The 18,403-nt window shown below is 41.1% G+C and overlaps 1 protein-coding gene across 1 annotated transcript in view; it reads left to right on the forward strand.

The window, feature by feature from the left end:
• Positions 1 to 2,816: 2,816 nt before the first annotated feature.
• Positions 2,817 to 18,403, forward strand: part of LOC109881863 (myotubularin) — a 54,684-nt gene continuing 39,097 nt past the window's right edge. The window contains exon 1 of the mRNA XM_020473963.2: positions 2,817 to 2,926. The gene's annotated coding sequence lies outside the window, so the exon portion shown is untranslated. The remainder of the gene's footprint in view (positions 2,927 to 18,403) is intronic.

An 18,403-nucleotide genomic window follows, 5' to 3' on the forward strand; every position in this document is an offset into this window, starting at 1 on the left:
ACCCTTTACTAGATACTATTGTCAGTCTAAATGGACCATAATTCGTGCTTGTAAAGTTACTGCCAACATAGGTATTATGAAGGTCAAAACTAGAGCTTTCAAATGTCTGAAATGTCTGATATTTAGAATTCCAGAAATAGGTTCTAGCAATATTTGTTTTGTTCCCTTGCCTGTTTGCCTGTGAGCCAATGCCACAAAATTGAGACAAGATATTTTGTGTGTAGCAAATTGTATTATTAATAAAACCTCAAAGGAAATGCATAGCAACCATCTGTCTATAGCAAGACCTGGGCGTTTATATATCTGACACGTATCGGTTCCGTTTTCTATAGTTCTCACTGGTTCATTTGTTGTTGTGTGTGTGTGTGTGTGTGTGTGTGTGTGTGTGTGTGTGTGTGTGTGTGTGTGTGTGTGTGTGTGTGTGTGTGTGTGTGTGTGTGTGTGTGTGTGTGTGTGTGTGTGTGTGTGTGTTTGTGTGTGTGTGTGTGTGTGTGTGTGTGTACAGGCACCTGGTTTTCATTCCACCATGTGACTGTTTGTCACATTCAATCTACAGATGTACAGTATTTCTTCCACTGTGTCAGCAGCTATGAGAATAAAGGCTAACCCAACAGGGAAAACCTGCCAGCTCTCATCACACTCCAGAATTAGACATTCATCCATGTTTCTCAAACATCAAATTTCAAAGTTGTTCCAAATGTCAGGTTTAAGGTTAGAGTTATGTCAGGGATTAACTACAAATTCTTAAAGTTAGGCATTAACTCTGAACGGTAAAGGTTAAGGTTTGGGATAGGCTTAAATGTTTTTAAATCAAAAGCAACTTTCTATGCTTACTCCCATCCTCCATCCCCATCCACAACACCCTAGCAAAACTCAAACCTACTTGAAGGTAACACTGTTGCCCCTAGTGGCTGGATTCCATGTCATCTCCTCAGACATGGATGGATGTTGAATACTGACTTTATATAACAGGTGACCTGGCTGGTCAAAACATTGTTGAAATTACAGAACATCATAATGAATGTAAAACTGGTTGTAATGATGTCATAATTTAGGTAAAACTGGTTGATATGGTGTCATAATGAATGTAATACTGGTTGTAATGATGTCATAATTTAGGTAAAACTGGTTGATATGGTGTCATAATGAATGTAATACTGGTTGTAATGATGTCATAATTAAGGTAAAACTGGTTGATATGGTGTCATAATGAATGTAAAACTGGTTGATATGTCATAATGAATGCAAAACTGGTTAATATGATGTCATAATGAATGTAATACTGGTTGATATGATGTCATAATGAATGTAAAACTGGTTGATATAATGTCATAATGAATCTTGCCCACTGTGGAAATCCCTCTCTGAACCCCAGTAACATGGGCTGCCTATAACTAGGGCCTGGTGAAGTAATTGATCAGGAAATACTTGTTTTATCTATAGTATATAATTAGGATCAGGAGATTTCCTGACATGTTTGGCCTGACCAGAAATAACTTTTGCTCTTACTATGTAGGCTATGACACAAACCTATGGACATAAACTCTGCCTATTGACAGTGCTTGACTTGGACTGAAATAAATTAGGTCCTGGTATTCAGCTTCAGTGAGCTCCTGCCCAAGTCAAGCACTGCCTACTGAACCAAATCACATTACATACATGGACCTCCTTCTGGAAATTCTGCTTCCTGATTCTTTCACTATGTAACTTTAAAGCATTTTTTAAAACTAGGCAAGTCAGTTAAGAACAAATTCTTATTTTCAACGACGGTCTACCCCAGCCAAACCCTAACCCGGATGACGCTGGGCCAATTGTACGCTGCCCTATGGGACTCCCAATCACAGCCGGTTGTGATACAGCCTGTAATCAAACCAGGGTCTGTAGTGATGCCTCTAACACTGAGATGCAGTGCCTTTGACCGCTGCGCCACTCGGGAACTTCACAAGTCTGGGAGTCAGCGAGGTAAAAATATGTTCCCAGATAGGCTGCCAAAGGCTTTTTGCCCCGCCTGATTCCCCAGTTGCTCAAGAAATCCAGTATATATCATGCAATTGGACACATTTTTGGGCAGGGGCATGGAATGGCCATTCTCTCAATCCCTGGCATCGGCAGCTTTCAGATGTTTTATCAAAAGCACCACGGCTGTGTCTCAATGGCTCTCTTTCCTTGTATATTTCACTGCTTCCTTCCCTCATGTATCTTGTTCCATGATCACTGATTCGTCAAGACATAACAGGACAGGTGAAAGCATGGATGGATGAGTAAAATCCAGTCTTTGCAATGACAGTGGTCTAACTAAGTTTCTGTATAATGCCTGTATGGTATAGGATCAGGGAGTCTCCCTGTCTCTAATGTAAATCTGGCTGAGTAATAGGCCTAATGAGTTTAGGGGTTAATGTTAAGATCAGGGGAGGCTGGTGGGAGGAGGTATAGGAGGACGGGCTCCTTGATAATGGCTGGGATGACACGAATGGAACGGTTTCAAACACATCAAACGTATGTTCCATTCATTCCATTACAGCCATTACAGTAAGGTCGTTTTCCTCTAGCTCATCCCACCAGCCTCCTGTGGTTAATATAAGATACGATAAGCTATAATAGCTGAGCTTACACTTCCCCTACCTACTGTCGGTCATATTTCAACAGAAAACAATGTAAATTTCCTTGTCTATATTTCATATCAATCAACACATGAATACAATATAGCCGCGGAAAAAATACCATAAACCATTATAGCTGGAAATATCAGGATTTACCGTTTACCAATGAAAAATACAACTCCCTAAACTCTTTGCAGGGTCCGACTTGACAACCGTCCAATCCGCGTCATGACAGCTCCGCACGTGACTCAGGGTGAAGTTCTTCTTCCTGAGAGCGGTGCAAAACACACCGACAAAATTCGGGAACGGAGAATAGCAGTTTGTGGGTAAGTAACATAAATCACGAGGAAAATATCACGGCGTAGACATTTTTGTGGGCTTTTCGACAGCGGTTGGTTGATGTTACATTGTGCTGAGACGAAAGAAATGGTGTTATTTGAGTTCTAAAGTATCTATCGGTTTGTTTTTCTGGCCTTCGCGGTTTCCTGGTCGCGACTCGCTCCATGATGTCTATGCACTGACCCGAGCGTTGGCGCTGGAATGGGGCAGGGGCGAAGTTGTAAAAGTTGGGTTGTCGTCTGTTTGAAGCCTTCATTTGGATTAATTCAGTTCAGTTGGTAGTTATTGCTTGTGCTTAAAATGTTATTCGTGCCGTAACGTATTTGGGGTTGAAGCAGAATGTTTTTCCCCCCCCCACACATTGAAGCTAGTTTCGCATTCCATTTATTCTACGCCTCACTAGCTTCGGGGCAACTAGGCGAGTTTGTTGGGACATTTAATGTTGCTGATCAGTGGTGGAAAAAATACCCAATTGTCATACTTGAGTAAAAGGAAAGATACATTTTTCATAGAAAATTCAAGTCAAGTGAAAGTCACCCAGCAAAACAAATACTACTTGAATAAAAGTCTACACGTATTTGGTTGTACATATAAGTTATTGCTAAAACATACTAAAGTATCAAAAGTAAAAGTGTAAATCATTTACGGATAGCCAGGGACACACTGCAACACTCGGACATAATTTACAAACTAAGCATATGTGTTTAGTGAGTCTGCCAGATCAGAGGCAGTAGGGATGACCAGGGATGTTGTCTGTTTAGTGAGTCTGCCAGATCAGAGGCAGTAGGGATGACCAGGGATGTTCTCTGTTTAGTGAGTGCCAGATCAGAGGCAGTAGGGATGACCAGGGATGTTCTCTGTTTAGTGAGTCCTCCAGATCAGAGGCAGTAGGGATGACCAGGGATGTTCTCTGTTTAGTGAGTCCTCCAGATCAGAGGCAGTAGGGATGACCAGGGATGTTCTCTGTTTAGTGAGTCCTCCAGATCAGAGGCAGTAGGGATGACCAGGGATGTTCTCTGTTTAGTGAGTGCCAGATCAGAGGCAGTAGGGATGACCAGGGATGTTCTCTGTTTAGTGAGTCCTCCAGATCAGAGGCAGTAGGGATGACCAGGGATGTTCTCTGTTTAGTGAGTGCCAGATCAGAGGCAGTCGGGATGACCAGGGATGTTCTCTGTTTAGTGAGTCCTCCAGATCAGAGGCAGTAGGGACGACCAGGGATGTTCTCTTGATAAGTGTTTGAATTTGACAATTTTTCTGTCCAGCTAAAGCATTAGAAATCTAATGAGTACTTTTGGGTGGCAGGGAAAATGTATGTAGTAAAAAGTACATCATTTTCTTTAGGAATGTAGTGGAGTCAAAGTTGTCAAAAATATAAATAGTAAAATACCCCCAAACGACCTTAAGTAGTACTTTAAAGTATTTTCACTTAATTACTTTACACCACTACAGCTAACATTACTTGATTTTTGGGAGTCTGGCTAGCCATAAATTATTATTTCATATAATCTTAGTGATATGGTTTAATTCAAAACATGACTGATTCATTTCTCATGTTGTTGCATTGCAAGTTTCACTTCACTTGGGACATTCCCATGCTACTTTGTTGCTATTTGCCCACTGACTGGATACACATTGAAAGTTGGATCACGACTCTCAGTTCCCTTACATTACACATAAGTAATTGGATCAAGGCGTCTTCCGTACGGGGGAGTTTTGTTAAGAGCCATGGTGTTTGGTCTGAACATTAACACACATCTCTTTTGGTATGGTTTTGGAAGCACATCAGCAAGAAATAATTTTCAAGAAACAAAAGGTTAAATTGATACACACCTTTTTCATAGGGTTAGTGTCCCCACACTGCCATATCTCCATGTTACAGCGCTTGTTTACAGGAAATGGACAGAAGCGACCACCTGTGCTAATTAGGGTAAGTGTATATATTTAGCCCACTAAAATAAAAGTTTAGACATTTCTAACATATACTGCCCTAATTTTATATTTAAAAAAATAGAGTTAAAATGAAAGATTAATCTCTCATATGAAGCTTTATAACTTTACTTAAAAAACCTCTTGGAACTAGGGGGCACTATTTTTTTCATTTTTGGAAAAATAACATTCCCAAAGTAAACAGGCTATTTTGTCAAGACAAGATGCTAGAATATGCATATAGTTGACAGCTTAGGATAGAAAACACTCTAAAGTTTCCAAAACTGTAAAAATATTGTCTGTGAGTATAACAGAACTGATATTGCAGGCGAAAGCCTGAGAAAAATCTAATCAGGAAGGGACTCTTATTTAGAAAGCTCTGCGTCCCTATTGAGCAGTGAATGGGATATCAACCAGATTCCTTTTTCTATGGCTTCCCTAATGTGTCTAGTGTCACAATACATCGTTTCAGGCTTTTATTTTGGTGTTTCATATTAGCCAACCACTGAATTATCCATTTCAATTCATTTAAATGTTCAAAACTTAAATTTTTATCTAAAGTATAAGTATATAAATGTCCCCTAAAGTTATTAAAATAAACTGATCATTGCTATTCATCGTGAAAGTAGCACTTATAACAGGTTGTGTCCAATCATATCCACAGAGAGCAGTGTAGAGTTAGGTTTTTGTTCTTGCCAACCAGGACACACCTGATTCAACTAATCATGGACTTCATTCAATACATGATTCATTGAGTCAGGTGTGTAATTACTTGGTTAGAACACCACCCTGGTCCCTCTATGGATAAGAAGCCATGCACAAAGACCATAACAACTTTCAATGAATTATCTGAAAGCTGATTCACATTTGCTGTACTACTATTCTTGTTAATTTGTTCAACTTGTCTTCCTAAAGCCTATCTGAAGACAGTTTTTAAAATCTCCCTCTACTGTGTCTTAAAAAAAGTAGTTGGACCAAAAAATGGAATTGCCTGGATGAATGGAAAACAAAAATATGACAATGCCCCGGCCCTAACTGCATGATTAGTCGCCCAATAGTAATCTTCTTATCCCTCATTTGTTTGCATTTTTGTCTACTTGTAGATCTTATATCCCTCAACCCTGAACTAATTCTTCTCTCTCAGCATCAACAACTACCTGTCCACTCCAAATGTCTTGGAGAGAGTACAGAGGTTTCTAATCTTGGTTAAGGCACCATGACGATATGCGTAATATCCTTAACTGTAGTTTTTGTGTGTGTGTTTTAATCAACTTAAATCTGAACAAAAAAAAACATTTATGTTCACTGAATATTAGAGATCAACACTATCCCTGTGTTTCAATGCATACTGGGCTAAATGGGAGTATACTGGGCTAAATGGGAGTATACTGGGCTAAATGGGAGTATACTGGGCTAAATGGGAGTATACTGGGCTAAATGGGAGTATACTGGGCTAAATGGGAGTATACTGGGCTAAATGGGAGTATACTGGGCTAAATGGGAGTATACTGGGCTAAATGGGAGTATACTGGGCTAAATGGGAGTATACTGGGCTAAATGGGAGTATACTGGGCTAAATGGGAGTATACTGGGCTAAATGGGAGTATACTGGGCTAAATGGGAGTATACTGGGCTAAATGGGAGTATACTGGGCTAAATGGGAGTATACTGGGCTAAATTGGAGTATACTGGGCTAAATTGGAGTATACTGGGCTAAATTGGAGTATACTGGGCTAAATGGGAGCATATTGGGCTTAACGGGAACAGAACTGATTTATGTTGAGACAAAATAGCAAAGTCTACTCAAAATATTTTGAGGCCGATGGTTTGGGCTATAAATATTAGAGGCCGACCGATTATGATTTGTCAACGCCAATACCGATTTATTGGAGGACCAAAAAAAATCCAAAACCCGATTGATCGGACAATTTATTTATTTGTAATATTGACATTTACAACAATACTGAAATTTTGCCTCAAATAAATAATAAAACATGTTCAATTTGGTTTAAATAATGCAAAAACAAAGTGTTGGAGAAGAAAGTGCAATGTGTGCCGTGTGAGAAAGCCAGAGGCAATGTGTGCCGTGTGAGAAAGCCAGAGGCAATGTGTGCCGTGTGAGAAAGCCAGAGGCAATGTGTGCCGTGTGAGAAAGCCAGAGGCAATGTGTGCCGTGTGAGAAAGCCAGAGGCAATGTGTGCCGTGTGAGAAAGCCAGAGGCAATGTGTGCCGTGTGAGAAAGCCAGAGGCAATGTGTGCCGTGTGAGAAAGCTAACGTTTAAGTTCCTTGCTCAGAACATGACAACATATGAAAGCTGGTGGTTCCTTTTAACATGAGTCTTCAATATTCCCAGGTAAGAAGTTTTAGGTTGTAGTTATTATAGGACTATTTCTCTCTATACCATTTGTATTTCATTTACCTTTGACTATTGGATGTACTTATAGGCACTTTAGTAGTGCCAGTGTCACAGTATAGCTTCCGTTCCTCTCCTCGCTCCTCCCTGGGCTCAAACCAGGAACATGAGAGCCCATGAGCTCATGTTGCGCAACATTTCCATAGGCTATGCAATGCTTTAGAACAGAGTGATGGCCTCTTAAGAGCAGGATCCCATTTAGCTTTCTATAGGCTAGGCCTATACTATCCGCTTTCTATAGGCTAGGCCTATACTATCCGCTTTCTATAGGCTAGGCCTATACTATCCGCTTTCTATAGGCTAGGCCTATACTATCCGCTTTCTATAGGCTAGGCCTATACTATCCGCTTTCTATAGGCTAGGCCTATACTATCCGCTTTCTATAGGCTAGGCCTATACAATTTATTTCTCAACTTTCTGAATATTAAGCACATTGCTTATCTTTACAACAGGATTGTAGCCTACCTGGCTGCCATGAAAATTAACCAAGGAAAAAGCGTCCTCCATTCGCTATTTAAGTGCCTAGATGACATGTCATTGTTACCACTGCTCCTGTTTCGAGACAGGTGCATGATAATGGTCCATTCTAAGTCAAAACAAATTTCACACACACATTATTTAGTGAATGGGAAGACTAGATGAAATCAATAACAGTGTGATTGGTGACAATATTACCCTATCACTTGTGAATTGTATATCACTTCTGATTGATGCCCAGCGTAAGGCAAACAAAGCCTATTTATTTAGTTGCACACCTCGTAGCCCATAGGCCTATATGTTTGGATACGGTTTCTATCACAACTGAATTGGCCAAATAACTTTTTTTAAATGAAGCACATTAAACTGCTTTACAAGGGGTGTGTAGAGCCTAACTGGCATACAGTAAGCAGCATGTGAGTTTCAAGTTTGGGGAAGATAATTTTCACCATAATAATGCACCTTTTATAATAAAAACATTACATGCATTATCTCATTTGCGGTCACTTTTGATAATGGTGTTTTCCTGCTAATGGAACGTTTACGATTATAGCCTACTGCCATGTGTACATTGCTGCTCTTATAATGTGAAGAAATAGCCTGATAGTTTATCAACATTTTCAGCTAAACCTCCTGATCTGTTTTATCAGCCACATTGTGGTTGTATTGATGTGGGATGCGATAGATCCCAAAACTGTCCCAGACTATGTTTGGAATATTTATTTCTCGCACAGAATAGAATAAGTCCACTTTTGTACTATGGAGGATAGTAGATTGACATAGGCTAGTGCTTTTGCGGTTTGTTAGACCTACTCATCTTGTTGATGAGTAGACAGTTAATCCATTATCTTCAATATGCACCTCAGAATTGGATAAGGACGCTCTGTTGCATCCCCGATGTGTCTGTTGTCACTTATAGCCCGTGAGAAAGACCAGATCACATGATAGAGAGCCATGTGAGTGAGAGAGGTGCTTCGGAGCCCGAAACACTCTGGGAGAAGGGCGCAATGCAGCACTCTGGGCCATGGGCACAACGGCCACTGGCAGCAGGAGGCATGGCTTTTTTTTTGTGTACACAAAGGGGAAGAACCCGACATTGTCAATGGCTTGTCAAATTGTGAATGAGAGACTGATGAAGTGTGTACAGCCTGCGCAAAAATCTAAGCAGAACTCATGCCTTTCAGGCCACATTAGTCGCATCATGTAGCCTTACAATGTATTAAAAATCCAAACATATAGCCCAACATTTGTAGAACTAAAGTTACATTAATAACTCCAAATTAAGCATATAGGAGTACCTATTTCTTAAACACTGAACACAGAATAGCCGCATGTGCGCAATCGCTCAAATCGTTTTGGAGGAAATATCCTTTCTATTTTATTCAGCTTTGTTCAATTGTATTCTTCATTCTATAAAATAATGCCACCGAATTCTAAGCAAATCTTGTCTGCTAAATGAACTATTGTAGCCCACAGCCATATGGCATAGCCAGATCAGGACCTAACATAAGGACTCAAATAGACTACATGTATTTATTGGGAAGGTGTAGGCTATATTACATGGATTTATTGGGAAGGTGTAGGCTATATTACATGGATTTATTGGGAAGGTGTAGGCTATATTACATGGATTTATTGGCAAGGTGTAGGCTATATTACATGGATTTATTGGGATGGTGTAGGCTATATTACATGGATTTATTGGGATGGTGTAGGCTATATTACATGTATTTATTGGGATGGTGTAGGCTATATTACATGTGTTTATTGGGATGGTGTAGGCTATATTACATGTGTTTATTGGGATGGTGTAGGCTATATTACATGTGTTTATTGGGATGGTGTAGGCTATATTACATGTGTTTATTGGGATGGTGTAGGCTATATTACATGTGTTTATTGGGATGGTGTAGGCTATATTACATGTGTTTATTGGGATGGTGTAGGCTATATTACATGTGTTTATTGGGATGGTGTAGGCTATATTACATGTGTTTATTGGGATGGTGTAGGCTATATTACATGTGTTTATTGGGATGGTGTAGGCTATATTACATGTGTTTATTGGGATGGTGTAGGCTATATTACATGTGTTTATTGGGATGGTGTAGGCTATATTACATGTGTTTATTGGGATGGTGTAGGCTATATTACATGTGTTTATTGGGATGGTGTAGGCTATATTACATGTGTTTATTGGGAAGGTGTAGGCTATATTACGTGTTTATTGGGAAGGTGTACGCTATATTACATGGATTTATTGGGAAGGTGTAGGCTATATTACATGGATTTATTGGGAAGGTGTAGGCTATATTACATGGATTTATTGGGAAGGTGTAGGCTATATTACATGTGTTTATTGGGAAGGTGTAGGCTATATTACATGGATTTATTGGGAAGGTGTAGGCTATATTACATGGATTTATTGGGAAGGTGTAGGCTATATTACATGGATTTATTCGAGTTTTTAAAATGTAGATGTTTGAAAAGTCCTCGTCAGTAGCTGTGTGGAAGCCAGGAGATGGTAAACGCCTTTATGTTAATTAACGGTCAATTACTGTGAGACCGACAGTTATCTGCTTGACAGTCACCGGGTGATGAAATGTCATGACAGCCACAGCCCCTAGTCGTGGGGAAAGCTGACGGCTGAAAAATAGGGAGAAGGCTTAGAGTTCGAGAGCTAAGGAGTTTTCATGCTGTTGCAACATTGTTGTGTTATTGTTGCGATGATACTCTATATATACTAACGTACACTACCAGTCAAGTTTGGGCACCTTCTCATTCAAGGGTTTTCCTTTATTTTCACTATTTTCTACATTATAGAATAATAATGAAGACAAACTATGAATTAATACATATGGAATCATGTAGTAACCAACAAAGTGTTAAACAAATTCAAATATTTTATATTTGAGATTCTTCAAATAGCCACCCTTTGCCTTGATGACATTCTTAGCATTCTCTCAACCAGCTTCACCTGGAATGGTTTTCCAACAGTGAAGGAGTTCCCATAAATGCTGAGCACTTGGCTGCTTTTCCTTCACTCTGCGGTCCAACTCATTCCAAACCATCTCGATTAGGTTGAGTTTGGGTGATTGTCGAGGCCAGGTCATCTGATGCAGCACTCATCACTCCCTTTCTTGGTCAAATAGCCCTTACACAGCCTGAAGGTGTGTTGGGTCATTGTCCAACACATGACAGTCCCACTAAGCGCAATCCAAATGGGATGGCATATTGCTGCAGAATCCTGTGGTAGCCATGCTGGTTAAGTGTGCCTTGAATTTTAAATAAATCACAGACTGTGCCAGCAGCAAAGCACCATCACACCTCCATGCTTCACATTGGAAACCACACATGTGGAGATCATCCGTTCACCTACTCTGCATCTCAAAGACACGGTGGTTGGAATCAAAAATCTCAAATTTGGACTCCTCAGACCTAAGTACAGATTTCCACTGGTCTAATGTCCGTTGCTCATGTTTCTTTGTCCAAGCAAGTCTCTTCTTATTATTGGTGTCCTTTAGTGGTGTCTCAGCAATTTGACCATGGAGGCCTGATTTCACGGCAGGTAGCCTAGTGGTTAGAGCGTTGGACAAGTATCCGAAAGGTTGCAAGATTGAATCCCCAAGCTCACAAGGTAAACATCTGTCGTTCTGCCCCTGAACAAGGCAGTTAACCCACTGTTCCTAGGCCGTCATTGAAAAAAATAATTAGTTCTTAACTGACTTGCCTAGTTAAATAAATGTACAATTTAAAAAATAACTTTAAATTCACGCAGTCTCCTCTGTAGTTGATATTGATATGTGTCTGTTACTTGAACTCAAGCATTTATTTGAGCTGCAATTTCAGAGGCTGGTAACTCTAATGCACTTGACCTCTGCTGCAGAGGAATCTGTCTTCCTTTCCTGTGGCGGTCCTCCTGAGAGCCAGTTTCATCAGTGCTTGCTGTTTTTTACAACTGCACTTGAAACTTTCCGCATTGACTGACCTTCATATCTTAAAGTAATGATGGACTGTCGTTTCTCTTTGCTTATTTGAGTTGTTCTTGCAATAATATGGACTTAGTCTTTTACCAAATAGGGCTATCTTCTGTATATCACCCCTACCTAACTGATTGGCAATAACGCATTAAGAAGGAAATAAATTCCACAAATGAACTTCTAACAAGGCACACCTGTTAATTGAAATGCATTCTAGGTGACTACCTCATGAAGCTGGTTGAGTGTGCAAAGCTGTCAAGGCAAAGGGTGGCTACTTTTAAAGAATCTCAAATATATAAAATATATTTTTGTGTGTTTATTTATTTTACTGGGCTGTGTAGGTGTGTCCAAACTTTTGACAGGTACTGTATGTGGACTAGAGGTTGACCGATTAATCGGAATGGCCGATTTAATTAGGGCCGATTTCAAGTTTTCATAACAATCGGAAATCGGTATTTCTGGACATCGATTTGGCAGTTTTTTTTTACACCTTTTATTTAATCTTTATTTAACTAGGCAAGTCAGTTAAGAACACATTCTATTTTCAATGACGGCCTAGGAACAGTGGGTTAACTGCCTGTTCAGGGGCAGAACGACAGATGTTTACCTTGTCAGCTCAGGGGGTTGAATTTGCAACGTTCCGGTTACTAGTCCAACGCTCTAACCACTAGGCTACCCTATATTAATGACCGAAGGCTCGTATTTCTGTGTGTTATAACTAAGTCTATGGTTTGATAGAGCAGTCTGACTGAGCGATGGTAGGCACCAGCAGGCTCATAAACATTAATTCAAACAGCACTATCGTGTTTCAAACGTCACTCGCTCTGAAACTTGGAGTGGTTGTTCCCCTTGCTCTGCAAGGGCCTCGGCTTTTGTGGAGCAATGGGTAACGCTGCTTCGAGGGAGGCTGTTGTCGTTGTGATCCTGGTTCGAGCCCAGGTAGGGGCGAGGAGAGGGACGGAAGCTATACTGTTACACTGGCAATACTAAAGTGCCTATAAGAACATCCAATAGTCAAAAGGTTAATGAAATACAAATGGTATAGAGAGAAATAGTCCTATAAACTACAACCCAAAACTTCTTACCTGGGAAAATATGAAGTCTGATGTTAAAAGGAACCACCAGCTTTCATATGTTCTCGTGTTCTGAGCAAGGAACATAAATGTTAACTTTCTTACATGGCACATATTGCACTTTTACTTTCTTCTCCAACACTTTGTTTTTGCATTATCTAAACCAAATTGAACATGTTTCATTATTTAGAGGCTATATTGATTTTATTGATGTATTATATAAAGTTAAAATAAGTGTTCATTCAGTATTGTTGTAATTGTCATTATTACAAATAAATAAAACAATTGTCCGATTTGAATCGGTATCGGCTTTTTTTGGTCCTTCAATAATCGGCATCGGCGTTGAAAAATCATAATCGGTCGACCTCTAATGTGGACACCCCTTCAAGTTAGTGAATTTGGACATTTCAGCCACATCTGTTGCTGACAGGTGTATAAAGTCGAGGACACAGCCATGCAGTCTCCATAGACATTGGCAGTAGAATGGCCTTATTGAAGAGCTCAGCGACTTTCAACTTGGCACTGTCATAGGATGCCACTTTTCCAACAAGTCAGTTTGTCAAAGTTCTGCCCTGCTAGAGCTGTCCTGGTCAACTGTAAGTGCTGTTATTGTAAAGTGGAAACCTCTAGGAGCAACAACTGCTCAGCCTCAAAGTGCTAGGTCACACAAGCTCACAGAACGGGACCGCTGAAGCGTGAAGCTCGTAAAAATCATCTGTCCTCGGTTGCATCATTCACTAGCTTTCCAAACTGCCTCTGGAACCAACGTCAGCACAATAACTGTTCGTCATGAAATGGGTTTCCATGGCCGAGCAGCAGCACACAAGCCTAAGATCACCATGTGCAATGCCATGTCTCGGCTGTAGTGATGTAATGCTCGCCAGCATTAGAAACGTTCTCTGGAGTGATGAATCACGCTTCACCATATGGCAGTACGACGGACAAATTTGGGTTTGGTGGATGCCAGGAAAACGCTATCTGCCCCAATGCATAGTGTCAACTGTAAAGTTTGGTGGTGGAGGAGTAGTTATCTGGGGCTGTTTTTCATGGTTCAGGCTAGGCCCCTTAGTTGCAGTGAAGGGAAATGCTTAACGCCACAGCATACATTGACATTCTAGATGATTCTGTGCTTCCATTTTTGTGGCAACCGTTTGGGGAAGGCCCTTTCCTGTTTGCATGACGATGCCCTCGTGCAAGAAGCCAGATCAAATATTTTTTATAACTAAACCAAAACAGACCACAGCCTGTTTCGAATGGGAACAAATTAGTCCCAGTGGGCAGAACAAGCAAGGAGGTGGGCAGAGCCAAGCATCAGCTAGCGAGATCCTATTAGCCCGTTCTAGCAAACATCTGCATATTTCCTTTAAGGACCGCCTACTCTGTGAAATGCGCATGTGCAATATCTCACTTTGCCTTTGCACTCCTAAACAATGTGATAAAAACATATATTTTTTAAAAACTTTGACAAAAGGTAGTCTACAATACGTAGTCTAATCTGTTCGTAACAGATTCTAGTTATGAAACATAACTGTATTAAGATCTAATGTTGAGGACATTTGCAGAATGTCGGCCAAAATCCATCTTTTCCCACTGCCGGCCACTGGGCTTCCTCTCAATACCATATTTGGTTGTGAATGGAATCCTCGCAATACTATATTTGGTTGTGAATGGAATCCTCGCAATACCATATTTGGTTGTGAATGGAATCCTCGCAATACCATATTTGGTTGTGAATGGAAAGGCGAAGCGGATGCGTCACATTTTATACATCTGGTGAAATATCTATACAGAAATGGTTTTGTCGAGATCGGTGTTGAAGAACTTGACTGGCCTGCACAGAGCCCTAACCTCAATCCCAAAGGTGTTCAATGGGGTTAATTGGAACGCTGACTACGAGCCAGGCATAATCGCCCAACATCAGTGCCCAACCTCATTAATGCTCTTGTGGCTGAATGGAAGCAAGTCCCCGCAGAAATGTTCGATCATCTAGCCGTGGAAAGCCTTCCCAGAATAGTGGAGGCTTTTATAGCAGCAAAGGGGGGACCAACTCCATATTAATGGCCATGATTTTGGAATGAGATGTTCAAGGAGCAGGCGTCCACATACACTGTGCACTACATGACCAAAAAGTATCACTGGTGTTTATATGTAGGGCCTATCATATTCACTTACAGCATTATCCATGAAAATATAGGCTAGCCTTTATCCGTAAGTTATCCTTATGATTTAAAAAAAAATATTCACACACAGCATGAAAATAAACATTTATAGAGTCATTGCAGAATTTGTGTGGATATTTATTGCCACATAAATGTATCAAAATAGTTTTTCATTTTGCATTAATTCGAAAGAGGACGTCCATTTAGGTAATCGGCACCAACCTACAGTATGATAACATTAAGAACAATGGTTTTGATTTGGCCCTATTCTCTCCCCGGGGAGGTGTGTCTGTGATGATTGAATACATAAGAGTAGTCTGTCAGTGACGTATGATCAGGGCTTGCTAATCGTGACAGCCAGGGCAGCCCCCTCGTGCCCTTTCCCTCCACCTCCCACCCTCCACTTCACTTACCAAACCACAGTAACTGTCAAGTGTGTGTGTGTGTGTGTGCGCGCGTCAGACATTATAAATAGCCATATGCCTAGCTCCTCGTCTCGACGCAGTGTAGTGCTTCTTCTCTCTGAGCCGATGTTGCTGTAACAGATATAGAGGTCAACGCTTTCCAGTGAAATGATTAATGGCCTGACTTGTACCTTCAGCATTTAAAGGGGCAGTCCATGTTCGGAGTTTTTGAATCGATGATATGTAACTTAAGCCTCGCCAATGAAAAATATAACCTACCAATGCCTCATGAGCTAACTGAGCTGACTAACCCCCATCAGAACCCCAAATATAATATTGTTTTACTCCATTGATCTAAATAATAGTATTGTAAACAAACACTAGGTTCAAAACATGGTTAAAATGATAATTTTGTTCCCTTGGGGCCAAGCTGTCTGCCATCTAGGACCTATATACAAGGTGGTGTCAGAGGAGGGCTCCAAAAATGGTCAGACTCCAGTCAGGGCCTCCTGAGTGGCGCAGTGGTCTAAACTGTGCCACTAGAGATCCTGGTTAGAGTCCAGGCTGTGTTGCAGCTGACCACGACTGGGAGACCCCTGGGGCGACGCACAATTGGCCCAGCGTTGTCCGGGTTAGGGGAGGGTTTGGCCGGCAGGGATGTCCTTGTCCCATTGCGCACTAGCAACTCCTGTAGTGGACCGGGTGCAGTGGATGCTGACACGGTTGCCAGGTGTACGGTGTTTCCTCCGGCACGTTGGTGCTGCTGGCTTCCGGGTTGAGTGGGCATTGTGTCAAGAAGCGGTGCGGCTTGGTTGGTTTGTGTTTCAGAGGACGCACGGCTCACGACCTTCCCTTCTCCTGAGTCCGTACGAAAGTTGCAGCGATGAGACTACCAATTGAATAACACAAAATTTAAATAAAAAAATGATGTAAGACTCTAGCCACCCTAGTTCTCTCTGATACCGCACGGCAAGCGGTACCGGAGCGCCAAGTCTAGGTCCAAAAGGCTCCTTAACAGTTCTACCCCCACACCATAACACTGCTGAACAGCTAATCAAATGGCTACCCAGACTATTTACGTTGGTTTTTGGTTTTTACACTGCTGCTACACACTGTTTATTATTCATGCATAGTCACTTTACCAACAATTGACCTCAACTAACCTGTACTTCCGCACATTGACTCTGTACCGGTACCCCCTGTATATAGCCTCCACATTGACTCTGTACCGGTACCCCCTGTATATAGCCTCCACATTGACTCTGTACCGGTACCCCCTGTATATAGCCTCCACATTGACTCGGTACCTCCTGTATATAGCCTCCACATTGACTCGGTACCGGTACCCCTGTATATAGTCTCCACATTGACTCTGTACCGGTACCCCCTGTATATAGTCTCCACATTGACTCTGTACCGGTACCCCCTGTATATAGCCTCCACATTGACTCTGTACCGGTACCCCCTGTATATAGCCTCCACATTGACTCTGTACCGGTACCCCCTGTATATAGCCTCCACATTGACTCTGTACCGGTACCCCCTGTATATAGCCTCCACATTGACTCGGTACCTCCTGTATATAGCCTCCACATTGACTCGGTACCGGTACCCCTGTATATAGTCTCCACATTGACTCTGTACCGGTACCCCCTGTATATAGTCTCCACATTGACTCTGTACCGGTACCCCCTGTATATAGCCTCCACATTGACTCTGTACCGGTACCCCCTGTATATAGCCTCCACATTGACTCTGTACCGGTACCCCCTGTATATAGTCTCCACATTGACTCTGTACCGGTACCCCCTGTATATAGTCTCCACATTGACTCTGTACCGGTACCCCCTGTATATAGTCTCCACATTGACTCTGTACCGGTACCCCCTGTATATAGCCTCCACATTATCGTTATTTTGTTACTTCATTATAATATTTTTATTTTAGTTTATTTAGTCAATATTTTCTTAACCTCTTCATCCTACTTGAGACATTTGCGTCCCAACTAGACATCTGGAAATGCAAATGCGCTACGCTACATGCTAATAGCACTCGTTAAAACTCAAGCGTTCATTAAAAGACACATGCAGGGTATTGAATTAAAGCTACACTCGTTGTGAATCTAGCCAACAAGTCAGATTATTAAAATGCTTTTCGACGAAAGCATGAGAAGCTATTATAAGAGAGCATGCAACACCACGAAATACCTGAATGCTACGTAAACAAAAGATTTCGCGTAGCCGGCGCTACCCAAATAGCATAAATAAAATATAAAACTCTCATTACCTTTGAAGATCTTCTTTGTTGGCACTCCTATATGCCCCATAAACATCACTATTGGGTCTTTTTTTCGATTAAATCGGTCCATATATACCTAAAATAGCCATCTATGGAAACTGTGTGATTCAGAAAAAAACACAGTTTGAAAACGCTACGTCATTTTTTAAAATTAAAAAAGTCGACGATAAACTTTCACAAAACACTTCGAAATACTTTTCTAATCCAACTTTAGGTATCAGTAAACGTTAATAATCTATCAAAATGATCACGGGGCGATGTGTATTCAATAGCTCCACGATTTCAAATCATCTTCCAAAAATCTCATTTCCAAACCTTCCAGTCGGAGACCGGATGGAAAGTGATCTCCCAGGTTGGTTTGCCCAAGAAATAAACAGCCTGAAAATGACGAGACTGGCGACATCGTGTGGAAGCTGTAGGGATTGCAACCTTCGCCATAAGTAATATGGTTTCCATTTAACAAACAATTGAACTGGCGGATTGATACTTTTTTCAGTTTTCAGTGACCAGATTTTCTTGCGCTTTTCGCTGAAACACGCGCTCTGTTCAAGTCACAGCGGTGATTTAACCAGTTTTAGAAACGTCAGAGTGTTTTCTATACACACATACTAATCATATGCATATACTATATTCCTGGCATGAGTAGCAGGGCGCTGAAATGTTGAGCGATTTTTAACAGAATGTTCGAAAAAGTAGGGGGTAGGAGCAACAGGTTTTCTTAACTGTGTTGTTG

This window comes from Oncorhynchus kisutch, linkage group LG16, assembly GCF_002021735.2.
Source record: "Oncorhynchus kisutch isolate 150728-3 linkage group LG16, Okis_V2, whole genome shotgun sequence".
Lineage (NCBI taxonomy): Eukaryota > Metazoa > Chordata > Actinopteri > Salmoniformes > Salmonidae > Oncorhynchus > Oncorhynchus kisutch.